Raw genomic sequence first — 24,285 nt, 5'->3', positions numbered from 1 at the left:
ACGTTTGACATTTGACGTATTAGCCACCGTCCATTGTTTTATTCAAATTACGCTTCTACAAAAATTTTCAAACTAAAAATGTAAAGTTTCTACGCGATTTTGAAATAATTTCTCACCTTTTGGACTTTCTCTGGATTGGCATTGGCGAATTTTTCAAGACTAAGACTGGCCAAATCGGTTTAGCTTTTTTTGAGTTTTACCGAATCATTTGATCGAGAGCTCCATTTTTATATATAAGATATTGCACAGATACAGATAGTACTTGTATGTTCTAAAATTACAGCTTATTATTCCACTTTTTAATGAATTGAAATAATGTTTGGCCTCTCCTATCACAGAAGCGATTTTTGATAAAATTTTTGACTATAATATTTTTCAAATTTTGATGAATTTTTAAAATTAAACGACTTGTAGTAGGGCTGCAAAAATTTCAGTATGTTCTATAAGACCATGATGTCTATCAAAATACAAAGTTTCATATAAAAAAAGAGAAAAAGAAACTCTACTGTCGGACAAATAAAGCAAAAGGGACTCTACTGACAAACCAATAAACTAAAAAGGGACTCTACTGACGAGCAAAATAAAGGATAAAAAGTGACTTAATGATAAGCAAAAATTAATTTTAATTTAGAATGTAAAAAAGGGACTCTACTGACGAGCAAACTGGAAAAAAACTCTACTGAGCAAAATAGACAAAAGAGACTCTACTGATAAAGTAATAAACCAAAAAGGGACTCTACTGATGAGCAAAATAAAGGATAAAAAGTAACTTAATGATAAGCAAAAATTAATTTTAATTAAGAATGTAAAAAAGGGACTCTACTGACGAGCAAACTTGAAATTTGTTCTATAAAATTGAAAAGGGACTCTACTGACGGACGAAGTTTATTTTTATGTTAAATTTAAAAAAAGGGACTCTACTGACGAGATAATTAATTTGTAAACTAAAAGATAATAAAAGAGGGTGTACTGAAAAACCAACAAACTAAAAAGGGGCTCTACTGACGAGCAAACTGAGGAAAAAACTCTACTGACAAAGCAATAAACTAAAAAGGACTCTACGGACGAGCAACAAATAGAGAAGTTTTGTAGGCTGCTTACTTAATTTTTTGCAAAATTCCAAAGCCATTTATAATTTCTTATGACGATTTTTTTCTACGATTATGCGAGTAACCATTTTTTTGATTTTCGCGAACGATTCTAACTAATAATGTTTTGAACGCCTGAACTTTCTTGACAAAATTGCATTTTGCATAAAAAATTTATATAAAAGTATAAAAAGTTATTAGCATAGATAAATAGTCAATCAAATTTACTATAAATTGATGTATATTGATATATACATTATTTAACAAAAATTATGAAAATTTTGGCATAAAAACGGAAAAAAGCATTTAGTTGGATTTCACAAAAGATTCTATCTATTACTGTTTTGAGCCCGTGCACTTTTTTGACAAAATTGCATTTTGCATAAAAAATTTATATGAAAGTGTAAAAAGTTATTAATATAGATAAATAGTCAATAAAATTCACTATGATTCGATGTATAATAATATATACATTCTTTAACAAAATTTATCAGAATTTTGGCATAAAAACGAAAAAAAGCATTTAATTGGATTTCACAAAAGATACGATCTATTACTGTTTTGAGCCCGTGTACTTTTTTGACAAAATTGCATTTTGCACAAAAAATTTATATGAAAGTGTAAAAAGTTATTAATATAGATAAATAGTGACTTTAGGCACTTGACTTTACTATTTCTCTTACTTACATCTTAATTACTTCCACAAGATAAAATCTGAAATGATTTAAGGTGGCAATCAAATCAAATCCGGTAGCCATGAATTGTTCTAATGTTGGGAAATAAATTGTAAAAGGAGTGCAGTGATAGACAAAGTGATCTCCGGAACCTTTACAAATCATATTTTTTTCAAATACAGATTATAATCTTCTATATATATATATATATATATATATATATATAAAAATAAGTCGGGTTTTCCTTCCTGACGAAATAACTCCAGAACGCACGAACCGATTTCGACAATTTTGCATTCGTTGGAATGTCTCGGGCTAGAATTATCATAAATTATGCTTGGTTAAGTCAACGAGCAATTCTTGCCGCAAACAATAATGATATACACGCACTGAATTTCACCATTAAATAAAAAATTGCTGGCGATTTTGTGACATACCAATGATTCCGACTGGTCTTCCGTTTGACTTCAAACGATTGCAATTTCCAGTTCGCCTTGCGTTCGCAATAACAAGTCGCAAGGCCAATCGCTTAGTGTTTGAGGGTTAAATTTCAAATAGATTATTTAGAAAATCATTGTTTTTCACATAAACAGTTATACGTTGCCTGTTCACGAGTTGGAAAACCGTCCGCTTTGTTTGTGTTAACGTCAGACCAAAAAACAAAAAATGTGGTTTACCAAAGAGCACTTCAATGAAACGGATAATTTGCGGATTCACTTTCATTTACTTAGAGAAGTTCAACTAAAAAACACTTCATTTTTGTAATCGAAATAAATTCATTACTGTTGTGTAATAAAATCAAATTTTTCCTTTTCAAATATAAAACAAACAAAAAATTTCTTCATCTTTCTCACGAAACCATCTGGTGGCGAAACGGAGTTCGTCGGGTTTGCTAGTATTTATAAAATAGTCACAATTAAATTATTAACATTTTATCAACATGGTAAATGCACCTAATCTATTTCATATTATGATGATTGATTAATTTAAGTTTTCTCAACATTTACTTAAAACGATTAACATTTACTAATATTCTTCCTCATCATCGCTCTGACCATAATCTCTTGAATGTTAATTATAATTATCCAATAAAGATATAATATATTATGATGATAATATTAATAATAATAATGGTAATGAGGTAATGGATATATTAGTGGTTTTAATATCATATCAAAGAATTACGTCTGTGTGTGAACCCTAACAACCTTTATATCAATCTGTATCACTCTTCACACTAGTCTTGTGTGTCGTACCTTTACGCAACTTCATGTGTATCTATATCGCACGAACTTCACACTATTGGTACTTTGTATAAATTTTTGACAGGACAAAATTTAGCGGGAAATATAAAAATTCTGTTCCTTAGTTTATAAAAGAACAATGTTTTACCAAAGTTTCGATATTCTAATTATTTATTATTATATTATAATAAAATTCTATTTATATGAAGTGTGTGTAATTAGAAGTTTTATCCTCCTAATCGATTTCCTAATTAGAATGTCGGAATAATTAAGAAATTCGATTTTTATCTTGTACCATAATATAAATGGAGATGTTTAAACAAAAGACGAGATTATTAGAAAGTTCTTAAGTAATGTCTGCAAATTAGATCACTTTTTTCCTTCATTTCGGCTAATGGTCGATTGTTTGGTAAAACAAATTTGGATTTAATAGTTAATGATGACAGGTTAATAAACACGTTAACGTAATTATAAAACATTTGTTTAATATATAAAACTTTATTTTTTTGTTTAAAATAATGATTAAAACAAAAAATTTAACTGAGATAACTGAGAAAAAAAGTACTCTACTGACGAGCAAACTTAAAATTTAGTTTAAAATAAAAAAGGAACTCTACTGACGAACAAATTAAATTTTAAATTGAAAGATAAAAAAGGAACTCTACTGACGAGCAAATTACAAAATAAAAAGGAACTAAGGATGAGTTAACTTTAATTTTAATCTAAAATGTAAAAATGGGACTCTACTGACGAGTAACAACTTTAATTTCAATCTAGAAGATGATGAGCAAACTGAACATTCGATTCAGAAGATCAAAAAAAGGAACTCTACTGACAAAACACTTTAATTCTGATCGAGAAGATTAAAAAAGGAACTCTACTGACAAGCAAATCAAATTTAAACTACAAAATAAAAAAGAAACTACTGACGAGGACATTTGAAATTTGAATAATAATATTATAAAAAGGACTCTACTAACTTACAATGTGATCTGGAAGGTTAAAAAAAGGGACTGTACTGACAAGCAAACTTTTTTTTGCAAATGACTGAAAGAAGAGACTCTACTGACGAACAAAATAAATTGTGCACTAAAAGATAAAAAAAACTCTTCTGACAAACATATAATTTGATTTATAATCTAAAAAGGGACTCTACTGATAAGAAAACTTACAATTTTTACTCACGAGCAAATTGCGAGAACTATAATATAAAAAAGAACTGTACTGATGAGCAAACTTCAAATTTGTTCTAAAAAATTGAAAAGAGATCCTGCTGACGGACAAAGTTGATTGTTATGTCGAATTGAAAAAAAGGGACTCTACTGACGAACAAATAAAATTACAATTTAAAATAAAAAAGGGACTATACTAATGAACAAACATAGAATTTGTAGTAAAAGATTGAAAAAAAGAGAGTCTACTATTCTACTTTAATGTAGAATTTGAAAAAGTGATTTTACTGACGAGTAACTTTAAATTTGATCGAGAAGATTAAAAAAGAAGTGTACTGACGAGCAAACTTAAAATTTCTTCTAGAAGATTGAAAAGGGACTCTACTGACAGACAAAGTTGTTTATCGTCTGTCGATGTCGAATTAAAAAAATGGGACTCTACTGACGAGGAATTTTTAATTTTTATTAAAAAGATTTTAAAACGAACTCTACTGATGAGCAAACGAGAAAGTGACTCTACTGACGAACAAACTTTAATTTTGATTATGAAGATTATAATAAGGGACTCTACTGATGAGCAAATTAAATTAAAAACTAGAAGATACAAAATATATATAATAGTAATTATATTTAAATAACATTTTAGGATAAATAGTTGTTTGTGACATTCTTTATAATTAATGCTCGTTAATTGATTAAATAATTAATTCATTATTTAATGCTCCACCGTAGAGTCCCTTTCTGATTCACAGATATATTTTTTTCAGTAGAGATATAAATTTTATTAAATTCTGTTTGCTCGTCAGTAGACTCTTTTTTAGTTCTTACTAGATTTACTAAAAATAAAAAATCTAGTATGCTCGTCAGTAGAGTCCCTTTCTAAATTATTTTTATTTTTATTAAAAATATTAAATTTAATTATATATTTTTTAACTTCCCGTAGGGTAAGTTATTGTAATGGGCCGAAAACCGGAATTGAAAATTTTTACATTTCTCGACGTTTTGAAGGTTTCTGAACATTTTGGCATACTTCAGAAAAAATGAATGTGTGTGTGTGTGTATGTATGTATGTATGGATTCGCCCACGTTTTCGGGCGTACGGATCAACCGATTTGAATGGTTTAAAAAACATTCGATTCCTATCGATAGGGAAAAGAGCTGATTAGTTTTTGGCAAAGGCAGGTCCAGCCGTTTCGGAGATACGGAGCAAAGAGTGCGGAAAATAGAAATCGAATTTTTGAGAGAACGGAGTATCCGATTTTAATGATCTAAAAAACATTCAATTAGTAATGATTGGGAGAAGTGTTTATTAGTTTTTGGCAAAGGCAGGCCCAGCCATTTCGAAGATACGGAGCTAAATATATAAAAAATTGCAGTTTTTGAGAGAACTAAGCGTCCGATTTGAATGATTCAAAAAACTTTCTGCTTGTCTTAACAAAATAATTGATTTTGGAAAAAAAAATTTGTTTCATTTTTTTTTTTTTTTTAGTTTTTTGTTGAAACAAATAATTTCAACTTTGCAATTCAGTTTATATAATTCTTATAAATATTAGACAATGTTACAATATTTATAATAATCTATTTGAAAACATTTAATATTCTTCGAACATTTCGTTACGGTACGGGAAGTACCAGCACTTAAGGCACGATTAATTTGCCTTAAGGCACGATGCCACCCACCCCACTAGTTTAAATTTTGTGTGCTCGTCAGTAGATTCTCTTTTATTATGTGAAAACTGGTTTGTCCGTCAGTAGAGTCCCTTTTATTATGTTTTCGATTTACTAAAAAATAGTAAAGTTCCTTTTCCCGCACACTCGTCCTAATCGTCTAAGGCTTTGCCCACACACACCAACTGTAACCAACTTCATCTTATATAAATCTCCAACCAACTTCATTTCATACAAACCTACATAATTTTTCTTCCACTATCGGCGGAATCTCTAATAAATCATCATCAATATTATTATTATTTTTATTTACAATATTTACAATAAACTTAATTAATTAATTTACATTAACTTTAATACGTTCAAAATTAGAATTGATTAAGAGATTCTAAAAAATTATTTTCTAAAACTCTTGTAAAAGCAATCCTTAATTTCCACTCATACCTGAATACACATCCGCACACTCGACTCGACGTAATCCCAAAGCTTAATCCACACACACGCAACTAACTTCACCCTATACAAATCTCCAACCAACTTCACCCCATACAAATCTCCAACCAACTTCACCCTATACAAACTTCCAACCAAATTCACCCCTTACAAACCTCCGAACAAATTTCCATCCACTATCTCTATTCAATTATTATTATTATTATTAACTTCCCGTAGGGTAAGTTATAGTAATCGTCCAAAAATCGAAATCAAAAATTTTTACATTTCTCGACGTTTTGAAGGTTTCTGAACATTTTGGCATACTTCAGAAAAAATGGATGTGTGTGTGTGTGTGTGTGTGTGTGGTGTGTGTGTTTTGTATGTCCGCTTTTTTTCGTCCACGTTTTCGGGCGCACGGATCAACCGATTTGAATGGTTTAAAAAACATTCGATTCCTATTGATAGGGAGATGTGCTGATTAGTTTTTGGCAAAGGCAGGTCCAGCCGTTACGGAGATATGGAGCAAAGAGTGCAAAAAATAGAAAGCGAATTTTTGAGAGAACGGATCAACCGATTTGAATGGTTTAAAAAACACTCGATTCCTATTGATAGGGAGATGTGCTGATTAGTTTTTGGCAAAGGTAGGCCCAGAGGTTTCGGAGTTACAGAGCTAAATTTAAAAAAAATGGCTGTTTTTGAGAGAACTAAGCGTCCGATTTAAATGATTCAAAGAACTTTCTGCTTTTTTCAACAAAACAATTGATTTTGGAAAAAAAAAATTTTTGTTTCTAATTTTTTTTCAAAAAATTTTTTTTGTAATTTTGGACTAAAAATTCAAAAAATCACCCAAGCTAAGCACAGTCTAAGCGCCACTCTGGTACAAATGTTTACCCAAGTGCGTTTAGACTGTTTGTGTACTGGAGCACTTTTCCAATTTTGTGAAAATTATTGAAAAATGTGAAAATGCCGCCAAGCTGAGCACAGTATAAGTGAAAATATCGCACAGAATTATTTGCAAATGCGTTTAGACTGTGACTATGCGGGAGCACTTTTTCAATTTTGTGGAAATTTGGCAACTATTTTTTTTTTTTTTTAAATTTGATTCGAAATGAAATGACGATTGTTAATGTTCTGGAGGTGATAAATTGATTTATTTATAATTAACTTTCCGTAGGGTAAGTTATAGTAATCGCACAAAAATCGAAAATGAAAATTTTTATATATCTTTACGTTTCAAAGGTTTCTGAATATATTGGCATACCTTAGAGAAAATTGATGTATGTGTGTGTATGTGTGTGTGTGCGTGCATTTGTGTGTGTTCAGATACAAATTTTCGTCGACGATTTCGGGAATCGGGATGAAGCAATTTGAATAATTCAAAAACATTTTACTTTCATTATCAAGATGAAGATTTGATGAAATTTTATGAAATTAGGTCTAGCGGTTTCAGAGATCTAGTAAAAAAAGTAAAAAAAAATAACATTTGGCGGTCAACAATAATCATTAGACATTAGACATATGCACATCAAATTATCAGATATTTTATAGAGATTTTAACAATGAGTATACATTTTGTTAACATTCCTATGGGTTCCGTACCAATGCTTATGCGTTAGACAGCGACGCGGCGCTTACGCGCTTCGATATTTAGTCTCTATGCATTAAAGCAGTACGATTGCTTTGAAAAAAAGTTCAGAATTTCCAAAATATTTCAAAATAAATTTTTCAACAAAAAGTAAGTTTTTGTCAAAAATTTATATAGTTCCTCAAAAATCTATTTTTTTTAGAGTAAATTTTTTTAAAAAATGTTAATCTTTTCAAAAAAAAAATAATTTTTGGTACGGGAAGTTCCAGCAATTTGCCTTAAGGCACGATGCCATGCGCCCCACTAGTTATTATTATTATTACATATTATTATTACAATAATATCATGATGGGGAAGGGTAAAAGCGAATAATTCTTCCGGCGTCTTGGTCGTCGTCGGTGGGAGATTCTTCTGCTGCTCTTGTCGAAGAAGAGTCCCTCGCTCGCATCCAGTTTCTTAAGTCAGTCGCTTCGCGAGTCTCCGGAAAGAAACACAACACTAGTGCTATTTTATTTTGATTTTGTGGTGATTGATTTGATATTAATATTAATTGTGATAATAATAATAATAATAATAATTGAATAATTGATTTTTGGTCTTTGGTTGAAGAAGGATTTAGGATTTTTTATATTTTGTTGGGACTATCTTCGGGTTGGTTTGTGCTAGAAGTTTTGTCTGATTGTAAAGGATTTTGTAAAGGAGATTTTTGGTTTTGTTCTTATGAAAGTTGGAATATGAGAATATTTTAAGTTTTATCTAGAGTTTCTTTAATTTTTGAGTTTTTTGGTTAAGGTATTTTTAACTTTAGTTTGAAATTTTGTATTTTGTAGCATTATTCTAGTTTTCTTTTTGTTACAAGTTTTGTCTGATTAAAACGGATTTTAGGTTTGTTTGAAGGTTTATTAAGGAAATTTTTGTTCTAGTTTTACTAAATTTTCTATTCTAGATTCATGTAGTTTTATTAAGAAAGGATTTTTGTTTTTTTTAACTTCTATTTGAATTTTTGTATTTTGTAGGATTATTCTGTTTTTTTTTTTCATTTTGGTTTTGCAGAACACTTTGATTGATAGTAAGGGATTTCAGTTTTGTTTGAAAGCTTTATAAGGAGATTTTTGGTTTTATATAGGATTTTTGTTTATTAACTTCCCGTAGGGTAAGTTATTGTAATGGGCCGAAAATCGGAATTGAAAATTTTTACATTTCTCGACGTTTTGAAGGTTTCTGAACGTTTTGGCATACCTCAGAAAAAATGGATGTGTGTGTGGTGTGTGTGTGTGTGTGTGTGTGTGGTGTGTGTGTATGTATGTGTGGATACAAATTTCCAGTCACGTTTTAGGGCGCACGGATCAACCGATTTGAATGGTTCAAAACACATTCGATTCCTATTGATAGGGAAAAGAGCTGATTAGTTTTTGGCAAAGGCAGGTCCAGCCGTTTCGGAGATACGGAGCAAAGAGTGCGGAAAATAGAAATCGAATTTTTGAGAGAACGGAGTATCCGATTTGAATGATCTAAAAAACATTCAATTAGTAATGATTGGGAGAAGTGTTTATTAGTTTTTGGCAAAGGCAGGCCCAGCCATTTCGAAGATACGGAGCTAAATATGTAAAAAATGGCAGTTTTTGAGAGAACTAAGCGTCCGATTTGAATGATTCAAAAAACTTTCTGCTTGTCTTAACAAAATAATTGATTTTGGAAAAAAAAATTTTTGTTCTTTTTTTTTTTTTTTTTTTTTTTTTTTTTTAGTTTTTTGTTGAAACAAATAATTTCAACTTTGCTATTCAGTTTATATAATTCTTATAAATATTAGACAATGTTACAATATTTATAATAATCTATTTGAAAACATTCAGTATTCCTCGAACATTTCGTTACGGTACGGGAAGTTCCAGCAATTTGCCTTAAGGCACGATGCCACCCACCCCACTAGTTTTTGCTTTAGTTTGATGATTGTATAATCGTGTTTGTGATAATAATATTACTTATCATATTATTAATAAATGATTTTAGTATTTGTTGTTGAAGGATTTAGGATTTTGTACAATATTTGGTTGGGACTATCTTCTCAGATTTTGTAAAGGTTTTACCTTTGCAAAGGATTTTGTAAAGGTTTTATTTTGTTTTGTAAAGGAGGTTTTTAGTTTTGTTCGTATGAAACTTGAAATAAGAAAATATTGAAAGTTTTTTTAATTTTTGAGTTTTTTGGTTTTGATAAAAATGATTTTGGTTTAAATTTTTAGCATAAATTTGTATTTTCAATATTTGGAAGGATTATTCTATTTTGTTTTATTTTGGTTTTAGGAAACGAGTCAAGTTTTGTATGATTATAACGGATTTTCGTTTAGGTTTGTTTTTTGCTATAGTTTATTTTTTTTAGTTTGATAATTGAATAATCGTGTTTATGATAATAATATTATCAAAATATGTGAATATTTGAAGTTTTATCTAAAGGTTTTTAATTCTTGAGTTTTTTTGGTTTTAATAAGGATGATTTTTTTAGCTTTAGTTTGATTATTTATATTTTGTAAAATTATTTCAGTTTTTTAGTTTGTTTCAAGTTTTGTTTGATTAAAATCTTAAATTAAAATTTAATTTTAAAAATTAAAATTTAATAAGGAAATTTTTGTCCTAGTTTTATTAAATTTTCTGTTATTTAATATTATTAAACAGTATTATTAAACATTATATTATTAAATAATATAGTTTCATTTAGAAAGGATTTTTGCTTTTTTTTTTCAGTTTAATATTTTTCTTAGTTAGATGACTGGATAATTGCGTTTTTAATAATAATATTGTTATTAAATATTAATAATTGATTTTATTTCTTGATTTCTCCTTGAAGGATTTAGGATTTTCTTTTTGTGTCTATCTTATGATTGGTTTGTGTTTAAAATTTTGTCTGATTGTAAGGGGTTTTAGTTTGGTTTTGTAAAGGAGATTTTTGGTTTTGTTCTTATGAAACTTAAAATATGACAAAATTTTAGGTTTTATCTAAAGTTTTTTAATTTTTGAGTTTAATATAAAATGATTTTGTATTAATTTTATAGCTTTAGTTTGTATTTCTGAATTTTGCAGGATTATTCTAGTTTTTTTTTTATTTTGGTTTTGTGGACCGTTTTAAGTTTTGTCTGATTGTAAAGGATTTTAGTTTTGTTTCAAAGTTTTATATCGGAGATTTTTGGTTCTTAGTTTTATACCAAGTTTTTCTATTTTTTTATTTTATTAAAGTTTTTTATTAATTGATTTTTAGGTTCTAAGTAGTTTTTTGATATATTGCAAGATTTATCTAGTGTTTGTTGAGTTTTATTGAACAATATTTAAAGTTTTTTTAAAATTTATGTTTTTAATATAATTTTTTGGTAAAAATGAAAATTTTGTCACTATCTTGATTTTAAAAAAATTAAGACTAGCTTAATATTATCTTGCAAAATTTTTAAAAAAGGATTTTATGATTTTGGTTGATTTCTGTTAGTTTTTGAGGCTGCCTTCATATTAGTTTAACAGAATTTATATATAGGATTTGAATTTTGACTAATAAGGCTTAAAATTTTATTAAAAAAAAATTTGGTTGTATTCGGTTTTGAAATTTTGCTTTAAGGAAGTTTTACTCTCGATTTTTAAGACTTACTTGAAGTGTATTTTGTTTTCATGATATAATATTTAAAGTTTTATTCACATTTTTTGGGTAAAGATTTTGAATTATTTTTTTCTCCTAATTTGTATTCTTGTATTTTGTAACATTGATTTTGGTTCCTTTTTTTGGAATATATTCATATTGAAGGATTTTTTTTAAATTTTGTAAAACAATATTAAACTACAATTTTACAACATTATAGAATTTTACAAAATCATTTTCAAAAATTCTACTATTTATTTTTTTTAAACTCTTTTTTTTGAGAAATTGATCTAAAGTTATTTAATTTATTTTTTTGGTTTCTGTTTTTTTTTTTAATTTTAGTATTCATTTTGTTTTTTTTTCTCATTTTTGTAAGGATATCTTCAGATTGATTCATTTTAATAATTTAAAAATTATTTAAAATTTTATCAAGTTTTTTGGTTTTATTGAAAAAGAAATCTAAAAAGAATATTTTTAGTTTTTATTAAAATTTTATATTTGTCTTATTATTTCTTTAATACTTACTTTTGGGAAGACTATCTTCAGACGGGTTTATTTATTTATTTTTATTTTTGTTTTATTTTGGATTTAATACAGATTTAAATTTTAAAAGGGATGTTTTGATCTAATTTTATTTTTTTTCAAGAAATTCGCATAATTATTTAAAAAAAACACAAAACACTGTTTAAAAAAATTATTTTATAATTTTTATTTATCAAATTTGTTTATGAGTTATTTTTGAAACATATTTGTTCGATTTTTTTAAAATTGATTTTTTATTTATTATTCTATAACAAAATAAATTATTTTCTGAAAAACTATATATTTATGAATTATTAGAAAAAAAAAATTGCAAAGAAATTACATTTTTTTGATATTTTTGTTCACACAATTATTTAATCAAATGTTTTTTTTTGTAATATTTTTAGTTTTTTTAACTATATTCATAAATAATTATTTTTTAAACAACTAAAAATAAAATTTGCTTAAACCAATGGTTTCGTCTCAAAGTCTCAAAGATTTATATATCATTTACAATATTTTATAAAATTGCAAATTTATTTCTAGAAATATTTTATTTGTCTTTTTAAAATTAATTGATAATTATAAATAATTATTATTGAAATTTAAAATGATTGAATTGAATTGAAATAAATTTTAAAAATCTGTAATATTTAAATAATTAACAAAGAATTGCTAAACATTTGAATCTGGATTTTTTAAAAATTTGATTTGATTTTTATTTTCATCAAGCATTATTAAATGTTATTAACTAAATATTAATAATTATTATTGAATTTGTTGAATTATTTTCTAGAACTTTGTTTGCAAATTTTAGAGATTATTCTTATAATTTAGATTTTACAATATTTTTGCAAATTACTTTTTGCTATCAGTATTAATCATAAATTAATATAATGTCATAATTTAAAAAACTTAATAAATAAAGTCTCATTAGAATACACATTTATTTAAAAAAATCCTAAATTCTTCAACAAACTAATTTATATATATATATATACGAGTATATATATATATATATATATATTGAACATTTAAAGTGTTCTTAAAGTGCCCAGAAAAAACATTTTTTTACGAACTTTGACAAAAATTTGTGAAAATTTGGAATGCTTTTCGGATTTTGCAGAAACTACCATTAATAAAGGTAAGAAAAAAACACATTTATATATACATACATATATACATACATATATATATATATATATATATATATATATATATATATATATAATAAATAATTCCTTTATCATTGTATCCTAAACGTCCAAAGCGCGTCAATCGGCCTTACGCTTTGGACTTATTCGCAATTGCCGAACAAAATCCTTGACCAATCCTCGTGCTCCATCTATACATGAAAGATCTAAGGGTGTCCTTATGACCTTCAAATATGGACCGGCACAGTTTTTGTAACAAATATTAGAAATAAATTAAATATTAAATTTAAATATTGAAAAGAATTAAGCGATGAAATTTCAACTCAAAGATTGCCGTACGATCTTAAATAAAATGTCAAAAAATAAAAAATAAAGATCTCTTAGGAGAAAATCTCTTTAAATGCATTTACACCCCGCATATTGTCTTAAAAATTATATTATTTTGGTCGGCAATAAATCTATGCAAAAAAAAATATATTAGACGGTTTTGTAACAATTAGTTTTATTATTATATAGTTATATGTAAATAAAATTAGCCGAGGTTGTGGCTTATTGGTAAGAAATAAATTAAATAAAATAAATATATATATATATATATATATATACATGTTAAGATTATAAATACCAGTTTCGTTTAATAAACCCGTTCGCCTTTGGTGTTTAGTGACCAAATTCAGAACAAAGTTCACAGAATCACTTTTACTATTAAAAATCAAATAAAAATTTAATGACACAACACTCTTAGCTCTGATTCATCGTAATATATATATATATATATATATATATATATATATATATATATATAGTAAAAAAAACTCTGTGTACTTTTGTACTTTTCTCTATACAAAATTTTGATTTTTTATCTATAATTGCTTATCTAATTTTTTATTGTTTAATATTCTAATGTTTTTTTATTTTTCAATACTTTCGTTTATTTATATAGTTATTTTTTATTTTTTAATATCCTATGTTTTTTATTTTCAAATTTTTCTATATTTTAGTTCTACGTTCGTTATCTATCCTTATTTTAAACTTTTTGCAATTTCTGAATATCAAATATAATTCGGATTTTAATTTTAATTTTGAAGTTCACTTAAATACTTAAAATTTAATAAATAATTTCAACCTTAAAAGTTTGATTTAATAGCTATTATATATATATATATTTATATATATATACTAGCTGACCCGGCAAACGTTGTTTTGCTAAGTAAGGTATATTCTAAACAATTTCACAACAAATGACACATTTCAAACGAACAATTAGCTGACTACGTTCAGTAAAACTACAGACTTCGTCATCTTAAAAATGTGCTTTTTTTGCTGTCTTTCAAAAATTTGTTATCTAGACCTTTTTACCCTATAGGCGGGGTAACTTGGAACGGCCAGATGGCAAACAGGTTTAATGTCTTATTTTAATTTTAAAGGTATTTTACAAAATAATTACATTTTTAACTAATGCTAAAAAGCTACCAACAGAAGAAAATACTTTTACTATGGATTTTCAAAGATGACCGTTTATCTCCCAATATCAAAGTCATAAGAATCAAGGTTATAGCTGGTTATATATCTTTCTCCCTTCACTTTCAAATATTGTTGTTAAACAATGCTTCAGCTTTACTGGATTTTGACACTTTGGTCGTGAAACTTTTAACCCCGTACCTTCATATATTACTAACCATTCTTTGATAAATTCTGGGAAATTATAACTGGGAATAAGTTATTCGACAAAATGTACATGTAAATGTAAGTAATGCTCTTTTTCAGTCTTGGTCGCGGCATTATTATTAAACTTCACTTCACCTTATATATATATATATATGAAACTACTGAATTAGAATGAAAAACGGGCTCTAAACTACCTCTCTGCCACCAATTACTGAGCCACAGCAACGCGTGGCCGGGCTAGCTAGTATTTTTTTATATATATAAATATACTATCAATTAAACTGAAAATCGGGATAAAAAGTATCCTAAGTCCTTCTCCTGGCTCTAAACTACCTCCCTGCCAATTTTCATCTAAATCGGTTCAGCCGTTCGTGAGTTATAAGTGTTAGCACATAAAGCGATCCTCTTTTATATATATAGATATATATATATATATATATATATATTTGTATGATTCTGAATTTGATGTTGACTTTGTTAATATATATATATATATATATATATATATATATATATATATATATATATAACTTTTTTTAAACTATTAAAATTTTGTTATCACAAATTATTTTAATGAAAACAAAAGTATATAAATAAATAATGAATTTAAAAATGTTATTAATTATAAACAAAATAATTCGATTGCAAATATTTTTATTACGAATTCGTGGGAACATTTATAAAAAACAAAATAAATTTTGTTTCAGTTTAAATATTTATTATTAATGATATTTAAAGCTGAATTTTTTTTTTTTTGTTTTTATTTATAATATTTTAGAAGTACAAATTTATTATGCAATCGATTAGTATTTATATAAACAATTTTAAAGTGTTAATTCAATTAGTTCGTGTGAAAGTGTTTGTTTTAGTTAATTGGTTTTAGTTTTGCGAAAATCTTTTCACTTTTTTCTTTACTAATTTTAGGTGTTTACACTTTCCTTATTAATATATATATATTTATTTTTTTAAATTAATATTTATCATTGCACTATTTCAACTGCTAAAGTAACTAACAAAAATTGTATATATTATTTTTGTTTTTTTACTTTTAATTTATAATTTTTCTTCACTAATATAATTGCTATTAAAGCCATTGTGGGTAGTTTTGGTATTTTTTAAAATAATTTGTATGCTAAATTTCCTATATTTTATTTTATTTTAATTTGTTACATTATCCAAAATATTTGTCTTGATAGTAGAAAAGAATACTTTTCTTTATATTTTATATAAAAAAACTAACTGATACAAATATTTAAAAAAAATAATAAAAATTACTTTATTTCATAGAACAAACAGTATAAATTAATTTATTAAATATTTTTACCCTTCCGTCTATGCTACATGTTCGAATCGCGTCCTTCGCCCTCACGCCTTAGACGTACACACAAATCATAGAACAAATTCCTTGAACAATCCTCGTGGTCAATCCATACATGCAATGTTCTAAGGACAGCTTTAGAACCTTAGATCATAGACCTATTGCATATTTTTTTAAAACAAAATATAATAGTTATGTGGAAGAAAAGTTTTGTGCCTATCGGCAAGTTGTATGGCCAATATATCAATAAAGCTGTTTTATATATCAATAAAAATTGATAATAAATTTTGATATATGCCTTACGCAGGGCCGGCTTTAACACTACCAGCGCCCTGGGCGAGATTTCTACGGCGCCCTTCACCTGCAATTCAAACCCATTTGGAAAAAAGAAAAACATCTAATGAAATAACCGTTTATTAAAAAAAAATTATTATAAAAGATAACCATTAATAGAACCACTAATAGAATTTTACTTTTCTGGCCTTTCTATCAGCAAACTCTTTTATAAGGTTGTCGAAGTCGATGTTTTCAGCAATTTCGTTCTCAATTGACACAGTTGCTAAGTTTGTCAATCAAATCGCTGATCGAAGATAGGTTTTTATTAGCTTCAGCTTTGAAAAGCTCCCCACTAGCAACCGTTACAGGTATAGTTAATAAAATTCGCAATGATATCCATACATTTGGATACAGTTCTTGTAAGTTGAAATCGTTGATAAAATTTATAACAAAAATGGGAATAACCACATTTTTATCAGGTGGGATGCCAGACTTATAAGTTCATCACATAACATACAACCATCTATGTCTGATTTAGAGTCTACAGTTAATTTTAATTGGAGATCACTACAGAGCTTGAGAAGGTCGCGTTTTTCTGGAATCTGTTTAATATTGTACAAAAAAGACCAATATTCCGAGTACTCATTTAACTGTTCGAACCTTTCATTGATTGAAATTAATGTTGTCCAAAAGACAGTTGAAAAATTCAACCTCAAATTTTTTTTTCTGGAGAAGTTATAGGGTCATCGCGTGCAATTTCACCAGCTTGACGCTCAATTTCTAATTCTTCAGCCAACTCCTTCGCAGTTAAAATAGCGCTTTTAAAGCCCGTATTTCTGTAGTCTTCCAAAAAAGTGTCGCATTTTTTCAACATTTGTGTACATTTACCAAGATCCATATCTGTTGACTGTGGAGATTTACTTACAACATTTATTTGATGAAGTATGTCATACCAAACAACCAATGAAACTATGAAGCTGAAATCTTTTAGTTGTTCGGCTAGAGTAGTAGCTTCATGAGACATTTGAACATCAGTTTTCTGAGTTTCAAGAGCCAAAGTAATCAAAGCATCATGGATAGTACTAATTTGATAACGGACTACTGTAACACTACTTATTCTTGCTTCCCAACGAGTGTCACTGTGCTTTTTTATAGTATATAGTCCCAAGTGATCGGTTAGAATTTTCCATCGATGAACAGAAGCTGAGTGGTGTGAAATATCACCCTTCATAGCTAATCGCAAGTGCTCCTGCATGGCTAGATGAAATTTGGCTAGTATTTGTACAAAGCCTAAGAACTTTCCGTTATTTGGCGTATATAGTTTGTCAGAAGTACCTCTGAACGCCATATTGTTTTCGGCTAAATAAAGTGTGATATGCATCAATCTAGACAAAACATTATTCCATCGTTTTTTCTATTTTTAATCGTAGTTCAGCTTCAATCCATGAAAAAGTAAAACTTCTTATGAAAAGTGCTATTTTCATGATTTTTTAATATTTCAGACAAGTATTTCCAGTTGTTATACCCTTGAGATACTAAGTTCGACGTTGAGCTACTATCAAATAGTCTACAACAAAAACAATAAACTCGATCCTTAGAAACGGAGTAAATTAACCAACGGCGCTGAATTGTTTCATTGTTTGTAAGAATTTTTGTGAAATGAGAATTAGAGAAATGTCGGCCTGCATTATTCTTCGGATAATTATCAATGCGAGTTTGCACTGGGCCACTAGTAATTATGTGATCAATAATTTTGCCATTTCGAGTGACTGGCCAAGTGGCCAAGTTCGCTATCCCATGCAAATGAGCTGAGTTTGTTACGCTTCGCTACAATAACGCTAGCTTTTTTTTACCAAAACGTTAAAAGGACAATGACGACTAAGCAGACCTCGAACTATGAGCATCAGCCGGGGGGCGCCTGCAGCGCCCCTTTTTGCCGGCGCCCAGGGCGGTCGCCCACCTCGCCCTACCCTAAAGCCGGCACTGGCCTTACGGGTAAATTCATAAAATCGGTGTTTTATTGTGCAAAATTTTAACAATTGAACTTGAACTAGATTTATAATGTTTGCCTCAAGATATTTATATATTTGTATATATATATACGAGGTCTGTTCAAAAAGTACCCGGAATTTTCGTTTTTTCAAAAAAATATTTATTTATTCGTCTACATTAATGTCCCCTTCAAAGTAGTCCCCCCCAGATATAATACACTTATGCCAGCGTTTTTTCCAATTTTCGAAGCACCCTTGATATTCACTTTTTGATATGTCCTTGAGCACTCTCGGCGATTCGGCCTTTATTTCTTCAATCGAGGAAAACCGCCGTCCTTTCATGGGTCTCTTCAACTTTGGGAATAGGAAAAAGTCACACGGAGCCATATCTGGTGAATTTTTGCACTTTGCAACACTTTTATTTCATTTTTTACGCAAAATTTAATACAAATTCTTTGACTTTTTCAATTCTTCCATTGTAAAAATCGCCGAGCTCAGAAAAACACGTCGAACCTTAGCGACTACCACAGACAAAGTAAACAGTGAATATAGCTGAAAATTTCATCATACTTTAGGGGCATGTATACCAACACAATAAAAAAAAAATTGACAATCAGACACTCCAGACCCGCGAAATTTAATTATTAGTAATTCCGGGTACTTTTTGAACACACCTCGTATATATATATATATATATATATATATATGTATATATATTAATCTGTTCCATATTAATTGTAAAGTATGTATTACGTAATATTTATTAGACTCTTTATTTTGCTCGTCAGTAAAGTCCTTTTTATAAGTCACAATGAAATCTAATTGCTCGTAAGTTGAATTACTTTCAATTTTGTTTCAGTTTTTTTTTTAATTTGCTCGTCAGTAGAGTCCCTTTAGTTCATTGCTACGGACTTTACGGATTGATTTGTCCATCAGATGAGTTTCTTTTCCATATTGTTTTAGTTTTATTCGATACTAAAAATTATTTTCAGTTTGTTGGTCAGTAGAATTCTTTTTGAAACTTACTCTTGAAACTATGTCAGTAAAGTTTTTTTTTTGTTTCTATTTGTCTCGTCATTATAGAGTTTCTTTTGTTTGTCTAGACTAAATTTAATTTATTTGACTAACATTTTGATATTATTTTACTTTGGTTCATCAGTGGAGTCTCTTCATTTCTTTCTTGTATTTTGGTCGTCAGTAGAATCCATTTGTCCCTTAAACATGGAATTTATTTGTCTTGTGAGTAGAATTTTTTTGTCATATTTTAATTTTGCTCGTTAGTAGAGTCTCTTTTGTTCATAACGATGAAATCAAGTAGTTTGTTTGTAGAGTTTATTTTTGATATTGATTTTGGTGAGTTGTTTTTTTAATTTTTTGTTTAGTTTGCTCGTCAGTAAAGTTCTTTCATATTGTCGATGTCCGAAAAATTTAGTTTGCTCGTCAGTAGAGTCCTTTTTTTCTTTTCATTTCGTGCTTGCTAGTCAGTCCTTTCTCTAAGCTGTAAAAGAAAAAGAAACAGAGAGAAATGACGATTGTTAAGGTTCTGGAGATAATTTGATTTATTTATGATTTACATTTGATTTGCTTAGATATAACAAACAAGATTGCAAAAATAATGAAAGTTACAGAGTATTTGTAATAATATATTTGAAAACGTTTAAAATTTCTCGAATATTTTATTACGGTACGGTAAGTTCCAGCAATTTGCTTTAAGGCGCGATGCCATACACCACTTAGTTATTTTTTGAACCGAATGGAAAGGGTTAATATAAAAAACGGGTAGGAGCTTTTTTATCTCATCATAAGCTAACACATAAATCCTTATCTTTGTCCTTAACAAATTCGCCGCACATGTATCTCCTCTCCCTAGTCCCTTCCTTTTTGCAATAATTTTCGCAACCCGCCGCCTCTCATCATAGGTCTCGCATATAATCGAATCTCCGTATCTAATTCGTGGTACATTATGAAATCGAGAACAAAATAGAACAGAACATAGTATGTCTATATCTGTTATTATATAACATGTCGGGTAATGATTGTAAGGGGGCCCTCTCATCATCATCTTACTAAGACTCTCATTTGCATATCATCATTTGTAGTACATAGTAGTGGTGCTCTAATTAACGGACATTATCCGGAGCACTCTCTAGGAAAAAAACTATAGAACGGGTCATGGGTGAAAGTGATAGTTGAGTAGAATAACATGGTACATAGGTAATATGTAATATGTGTAAGATGAGATGTTTTTTGTTTTCTTATCTTGTTATTAAGTCACACTTATTTTGTTTAAAATGTTCTAATGAGTGTAATGGGTATTCTCGGTTATTTGGTTTTATAAGGTAACACTATGAACAATACTAGGCAGTTCAAACTCACAAATGCATTTATAAACTAGTGGGGTGTAGGGCATCGTGTCTTAAGGCAAATTGCTGGAACTTCCCATATCGAAAACTAAATGCTTAAAATTAAATATTAATTATAAATGCTTAAAATTAATTGCTATTAATTGCTTAAAAATATTGTTCAAAATTTTCAAAAAAATCAAAATACAAAAAAAAATAAAATATTAAAAAAAAAACAAATTAATCAAAAAAGTGAAATTTTCTTAAGGATTTCAAAATTTTTAAAATCTAATTTTTTCTAATTTTTTTTTTAATAATTCAGTTTTTGGTATGGGAAGTTTCAGCAATTTGCTTTAAGGCACTATGCCATGCACCACTAGTTAATTTGTTTTATTTTGCTCATCAGTAGAGTCCTTTTTAATTTCTAATTAATTTTATTTGTCAGTAGAGTTTTTTTATTTTATTTTTACATTGCTCGTCAGTAGAGTTTCTTTAGACCTTGTTTTAATTAGTTTGCTTGTCAGTAGAGACCCTTTTTTTCTATTCCTTGTTCGTCAGTAATGTTCGTTTTGTTTTTTTACTTTTTTTCACTCATAAGAATTTTTTTTCTTTTCTAATTAATTTTACTCGTCAGTAGAATTCCTCTTTATTTTTACTTTGCTCGTCAGTAGAGTCCTTTTTCTGTTTTAATTGATTTTACTCGTCACTAGTGTTTCTTTTGCTTTTTCTTTTACTTTAGTAAATTTTCCTTTTTTCTAGTATTTCGTTCGTCAGTAGAGTCCCATTTCCTTTTTAATTAATTTTGCTCGTCAGTAGAATCAGTTTCATTTGTATTTTTTTCTGTGCTCATCAGCAAAGTCCCTTTTCAGTTCTTTCTTTGCTCGTCAGTAGAATCTCTTTTTTCATTTTTTTTCTTTGCTTGTCAGTAGAGTCCTTTCTGTTCCATTTCCTTTATTTTACTCGTCCGCAGAGTCTCTTTCTTTAACTTTTTTTTTTATTTTACTCGTCAGTAAGAGTCCCTTTTCTTTTCTAATAAATTTTACTCGTCAGTAAAGTTCTTTTATTTTCTTATTGTATTTCCTCGTCAGTAGAGTTCCTTTTTATATATTTTTGCTTTACTCCTCGTCAGTAGAGCTCTTCTTAATTTTTATTTAACTTGTCAGTAGAGTCCCTTTTCCTTTCTAATCAATTTTGCTCGTCAGTAGAGTTTTTTTTTACTCGTTTTAATTAGTTTGCTCGTCAGTAGAGTCTTTTTTTTCTAATTAATTTTACTCTTCAGTAGAATCTGTTTTCCATTTTTTCTTTGTTCGTCAGTAGAGTCCCTTTTCTTTTCATTTTTTCTTTGCTCATCAGTATAGTCCCTTTATTCAACCTTTTTTTTTATTATGCTCGTCAGTACAGTTTCTTTCTTTCCCTTATTTCCTTTCTATCCTTCATCCTTTCTTAAACACATCATTTCATTTCGATTAATTTTACACTTATAATTATCAAAAATGACACCACTTCGCACCAATTAAAACCCTTCAAAATATCAAACCAACCAATCACAAGCCATTTGGCTTGCAACATGGACTAGATGGAGATGTAAATAAATAATATATGTATCTGTTCCGATCGCTTCAATAACTTCGATCCGATGCAATCGACAATAAACGGATAAATGTAAATTATATATGTAGTTAATGTTACTACAGTGGCATCATCATTGTTGGCCCATTTTCCGATCGTATTGTATTTTAATTCCGAGAAGAACTTCATTTGAACACAATATATAGTGTTTTTTTTTATTTTTTAAGATTTAACCGGCCGTGAAGATTACTCTATAAAGATAGATACAGGTTGCGGTGGTTTAACGAGCAGAAGTGGGATACCACGGTAGAAACGGATTTATTAGGTTTCAATTGCGATTTTTAAGTACACAGAGTTGCTGTAGGGGCTTGTGATATTTGACAATATTGTTTATAATTTAATTCTACACAAATTTGCCGAATACATCATTCATATCAATCGAATGGTTTGGAAGTTACAAGCATCGAAACAAAACCAAAATTATTTGTGTCCAATGTTAAAAGTACAACTTTGCTTCCGCCGTTTTTACTATAACAGTTCTTTACAATAATGGCGAGAGCAAAATTGTGCACCAGTTATAAGTTTTAATTGCATTTTAGAGTATACCCAGCTGCTGTAGAGCATTATGATGTTAGACAATATTCTAGAGTATTTAATTCTATATAAATTTGCCGAAGACACCATTTATATTAGACGAATAGTTTAGAAGTTACAAGCGACGAAACAAAACAAAATTATTTGTGTCCAATGTTACAAATACAACTTTGATCCCGCCGTTTTTACAATAAGAGTTCTTGAAAAGAAGAATAATTTAGTTGTTACATAGTAAACACTTATAAGTAAGATTTGCCTATCAAAGTTTAACCATTTTTTTCTGTACAATTTTGTTCGAAGAGTTTTATATTGTTATATACAGATTTATAGTTAATTTTATTAGCTTTCTAATGATATATAAGAATTATAATATACTTATATCCTTACTTTTTATCTTGTTTTTCATATTGATTCTATAGTTGCTGCTTCTTTTCTTTTTGATTGCTTATTACTAGAGCCTCTCTACTGACTGAATTAACTTTATTGACCATCAAATTATAGTACAAAAATAAAATATTCGCCAAATATTATAAAAAATAATAAACTCGAGTAACAAATCGATAAAAAAATAACTTTACTGACGTACAAATAAACTAAATTTAATCGCGATGAGCATAAGAAACTTTAAAAAAGGTCGAATAAAATTCATCATTTAAGATATATATATATATATATATATATATATATATATATATATATATATATATAATAAAGGGACTCTATAAGTTCCTATAGTAAGGGACTAGTAAATACTATATATATAGTAAAGGGACTCTACTGACGAGCAAACTGGAAGAAAAAATTAAAAAAAGGGGCTTTACTGACGAGCGAAATAAAAGAAATGGTTAAAGAAAGGAACTCTACTGACGATTGAAATTAAAGAAACAGTTAATGAAAAGGAACTCTACTGGCGAGCGAAGTAAATAAAGAGACAAAAGTACTCTAATGAAAACAAAAAGGACTCTACTCACGAGCAAAATGAAAGCAAAAAAAATTAAAGAAAGTGATTCTACTAACGAGCAAATAAAAGAAAAAGTTTAAAAAAGGTATTCTACTGACGCAGAAAAAGGAAAATCTACTGACGAGTGAAATAAAAGAAATGAAAAAATACAAGAACTCTACTGACGAGCAAAATAAAAAGAGAATTAAAGAAAGGGACTCTACTGACGAGCAAAGGAAGAAACTTTATTGACCAGTGAAATAAAAGAAAAAGTTAATGAAACGGACTTTACTGGCGAGTTAAATAAATGAAATGAAAAAATGCAAAAACTCTACTGACGAGCAAAGAAAAAGAACTGAAAAAAGGACTGTACTGACGTGCAAAATAAAGGAACTATACTGACGAGCAAAATAAAAGAAATAAAACGGG

The 24,285-nt window shown here is 28.3% G+C and overlaps 1 pseudogene; it reads right to left on the bottom strand.

The window, feature by feature from the left end:
• Positions 1-16,513: 16,513 nt before the first annotated feature.
• On the bottom strand, positions 16,514-17,768 carry LOC113374573 (annotated as a pseudogene).
• Positions 17,769-24,285: the final 6,517 nt, after the last annotated feature.

Source organism: Ctenocephalides felis, unplaced genomic scaffold (assembly GCF_003426905.1).
Source record: "Ctenocephalides felis isolate EL2017-DRISC unplaced genomic scaffold, ASM342690v1 CF-g0.4_SCAFFOLD_01886, whole genome shotgun sequence".
NCBI lineage: Eukaryota > Metazoa > Arthropoda > Insecta > Siphonaptera > Pulicidae > Ctenocephalides > Ctenocephalides felis.
The sequence above is the reverse complement of the archived record's forward strand: the minus strand, read 5'-3'. Positions and strand labels throughout refer to the sequence as shown.